Source organism: Mus caroli, chromosome 1 (genome assembly GCF_900094665.2).
Source record: "Mus caroli chromosome 1, CAROLI_EIJ_v1.1, whole genome shotgun sequence".
Classification (NCBI taxonomy): Eukaryota; Metazoa; Chordata; class Mammalia; order Rodentia; family Muridae; genus Mus; species Mus caroli.
Genome location: NC_034570.1, coordinates 103601558 through 103605974, shown reverse-complemented (window position 1 = coordinate 103605974; position 4417 = coordinate 103601558). Strand labels below are relative to the sequence as shown.

General features: G+C 35.3%; 1 pseudogene; it reads right to left on the bottom strand.

Moving 5' to 3' along the window:
• Window positions 1-246: 246 nt before the first annotated feature.
• Window positions 247-1091, bottom strand: LOC110295903 (annotated as a pseudogene).
• Between the last annotated feature and the right edge of the window lie 3326 nt (window positions 1092-4417).

Sequence of the window (4417 nt, the reverse complement as noted above, 5' to 3'; positions counted from 1 at the left end):
GTTATTTCTTTTCTATTTTTGACTTTCTATAATTTTGTTATGATATTGAAAATCAAGAGAATTTCATGTAAATATCCAGATGTTAGAACATCTGGAAACTCCCTGCCATGTGCAGATATGATGCAGAATTGAGGCTAAGCTTTCCTAGGACCATCTAAATAACCTTCCCTCCCTAGGATTCAGTGGAGTTTGCAATGTCTGAAGCTCATTTATTAGGTCCCTTTCTAGATCCAAGGTGGTCCCAGTTCAGTTGAAGGCATGTGTCCTTTGCTTCTCTCTCCTTCCAACAGGAGAGATATTCAGAGAAAAGTGTTGCTGAAGGATGCAAGCACACGAGGCCAGCATGGTACTTTGTTCCTGAATGTCACTCTGGGAGGCCAGAAGTTTGTCCTTCAGGGGACAGTTCACAATGGGCTATACCATGCCATTCTCATCCTTGAGGATATTTTCACCTTTGACTTTGGCGAGCAGCTCCTCGAGGCTGTGGAGGTGATATTTTGGGGACACAAACTCAAACAGACTGTTCACAGGATGATGAGCTGGACAAAGTGTTTCTCTATTCTTTCTAGGTGGCACACGTCTTGTTTCCCCTCCCAGGCCACATTGGCCAGAGGCAGACAGAACAGATGTAACATCTTTGGGGCTGCCTGACTTTGTACTTGGTGCCACTGCAGGATGAACACTTCATTATGCCAGCCCCATGGCTGTCACTGCACTTGTAGTAGCCATGCCTGTGACATTTGTGACATTCTGATGACAAGAGGAAATACCCATTCACTGACTCTGGACTCACTGAGGTCTCCTTTTGATACCCGGAGATGGTTTACTGCCTCAGCTCCTGACATATAAGGTTTCCAGCTGTAGCAGTGCATGAAGCTGAGCAGGGGCCACCTGGGTCATCAGAAGAACATTGCTGTGTTTCAGGACTGAAGACCAACATGCAAGCTCCTGGGACTTCCCGAGGACTTCTAAGGGCAGGAAGAAGACCTGCCTTTCATGTCCTTGAAGTTGTCACTCACAGCTAGGCAGTATCTTTTGGAACTCATCCAAGGGCATCACAGGACTCTCAACTCAAAGCTGAGGTCAGCCATATCTCAGAGCCAGAACAGGAAGGAAACTTCAAATTTCACCTGCACAGATGCTCCAGACTTCTTTATCTTCTTTATCTCCAGGATTCTTCTTGACAGTTACAAAATTAATACCCTTCTGCTACTTAATGATTCATTATGTATGTGTAACCAGTATCTGGATTTCTGTAGATTCTGATGCTTTGAAATAAAATTTAAAATAAATAAATACGAAGCAAACTTTTAAAAATACACTGGACTATTGCTTTGGGTTTTCAAGTAATCATAGTAAAAATGCTTTGCTGGCTGATTTCATGTTATGGACTGGATACTTTTCTCCATGCACAGTCATAAAATTCCTTTGCCATTTTTTCAATTACCAATAAAACTTGTCAGAGAGCCATGCTCAAAAGTGAGTCGTTAGCTGAAGTCAGCTCTTTTATTTATATTTATTAGACCCTGCAGTACCTTTGGCATTTAATATCCCAAACAAGATGTCAGCATCCAAATAATTATCTATTACCCTAATGTCACATAATGTTCGGAATAATTTCATTCACTGCTCCAGATATAACCTATTTAGCCAATTCTAAAAAGAGCAAAAGCTGCTCATTTTCTGTCATAGACATTATTCTCGGGAAAAATCTGTGATGTAATAAATTACAATGATACCTGATGTTGAGTAAGCATGAAAAACATGTTTTTTTGTTTTGTTTTGTTTTTGTTTTTGTTTTTTTTGTTTGTTTGTTTTTTACAAATGTGTGTTTATAAGAAAACCTAAAGGTTTGGTTGATTCACATGAGTTAAGCAGGATTTTTACTCTTATTTTAATTTTTTTTTGCTGCTATATTACATAGTACAAAGGATTCTAATGGAAAACAAAAAATTAAAATACCTACTCTAAATCATTACTGTTAATGACAAAAATTATGATATCTATATTATAAAGCACTTGAAGCCAAAAATAATAAAGAAAAAGAAATAAAATAAATAAGAAAATATATATAAAATAAGGACTCTTGCAAAAGAAAAATAATGGTGATATGTCATTACCAGGATTAAAGTGGTCAGAGGTATCACAAATCCTATATGATTTCCACACTGAAAGCAAAACTCATGAATTCCATGGAACACTATCCTTTTCTATTCACCTCATATATGAGTGGTTTTCTGGTGAGTAGAATGTATTTGCTTTCCCATGAATGTCAAAGAATCAGAGACCTGAAAGAGAAGGTCTGATACCAGTTCTGTCTCTTTTATGAACATATAACATTGGAGAAAATAATTTATTTATATACATCAAAGTTTTTACCTTTTGACAATGGTGGATTATGAGATTCAAAAAGCTAGTAACCTCTAGGTAGCCAGAAATAAATATGTTGAAGCGAGAGCTAAGTCAAAGTCTGGTTTTAACTGATCATGTCCCCATATGTTCTCTGAACAATCCAGGTTTCTGGCACCAACAGTGACAGTCAGTAAATTCATTATAAGTAGTAGCTTTGGAATACAGTGTAGATCTCTGGGCATAGACAAGCTATGAAATTCACATGTACCTTAGTAAACCAGTGAGTTTATTAACGAACTTAAGGTTGTTTCTTTCTCAGATTAAAGAAGCAAATTTTGTAGAAGAAGCCTCATGTGCAACTGTCTCTTAAAGAACTTTTCATTTACATTCTATTTGGATTGTCTTAAGATGTATGTCACCTAAGATATCCTACACTCATCTTGTATCTTCATTTGAGTGCAATTTCCTAAAAAGCAAAATATTTAAGCCTCTCATCTAGTGAAGTTTCCAGGCTAACTAATATATTTTGTATACACAATATTCCTGAGTCAGAGCCACTTTCTTTCACCTTGAGCTAGTTACTCCTGTTTCTTCTTTTTCTCCCCTTATTAGCTGCATGACTTCCATCTGTTAAACAAATAAAATAATGTAAAAACATGGGAAGAAAATGAATGGTCCACACAGAGTTCTAAATATTATTTTACTAATTATTATCTTAAAAATCATTAGGAAAAGATAGTGTTGGTAGTTGTGAACACCTTGAGAATTTACCTAGAACCTTCTGAGTGAGTTATGTAGTAACTTTGCTGTTTGGACAGAATTATACACATACACGAGGCTTGTCCACCCATAAATGTGAGCACAATTACAATCAACTATGGAGCCATGCTTTATTAAACTCCAGTTATTACAGGAAGGCTTTTACTGTACTAATGCAATGTACTTTTCTATTGGTTATTTTATTTATCTACATATAAAATATTATCTCCCTTCCCAGTTTCCCCACCACAAACACCATACAGCCTTCCACCTAACCCCTCTCCCTGCTTCTGTTGGAGTGATCCCCTAATGCCCACAGATGCCTGCCTCAGTGCCCTAATATTCCCCTATGAATTTTCAATTTAAAAATTTTGGATGAGTTCATAGAGACAAGATTTATCACAAAGGTAAAACTTTGACTTAGAAATGTCTGATGATGTTAACAAAGAAACCTATACTACCATTCTGGACAAATGCTGTTTATTTAGATATTTCAATGATAATGAGAAATTTCTTACAAATTATTTTACTAACTTAAGTACATGACACCATTCTACTGGAAAAAAAAGTCTTTTTTTAACAAATAGCTTCAAATTTCTTATTGTACCATATAAGAGAGATAAAACACTAATTACTTTAAATAGTTACTAGAATATTTCAAATAGAAGACTTCTGACTATTGTACATTATTTAAATTTTAATAATAGCTATGTGCCAGCTTATAAAAGTTAACAGTTAACTAAGTAAATGATGTGCTAGTTTAAACACTGTCCATCAAATGAAAATAATATACATTAAAAATAAAAGCATGTAGAAAGGATTTGGGGGAAATATTGTTTGAGTATTTGAAAGGAATCAGGTAGAAAATAAATTATTTATAAAGCCCATTTTGTCCTATTTAACATAAAATCAAACTTTAAAAACTCAGTATTCAAACATACAAAGAATTAAGTTTCCCTGAACTAAGTAAAGAACACTGAATTTGACACTTTTGGACATACAAAACAAGCTTGAAATTTTTAATGTCAACATTATTTTCTACACATTTCAGAGATCTCTCTGCACTGCAAACCACTTTTCCCCAATTTGGAAAAATCAAAATAGAAAATTTGGAATTTTGGGCACTGACATAACATTTTCTATTCTTTAAGAATAATTTTAGTACAGGGGAACGCCAGGACCAAAAGGTGGGAACATGTGCGTAGGGGAGCGGGGGGGGGGGGGTATGGGAGACTTTTGGGATAGCATTGGAAATGTAATTGAGGAAATATGTAATAAAATATTTTAAAAAAGAATAATTTTAATG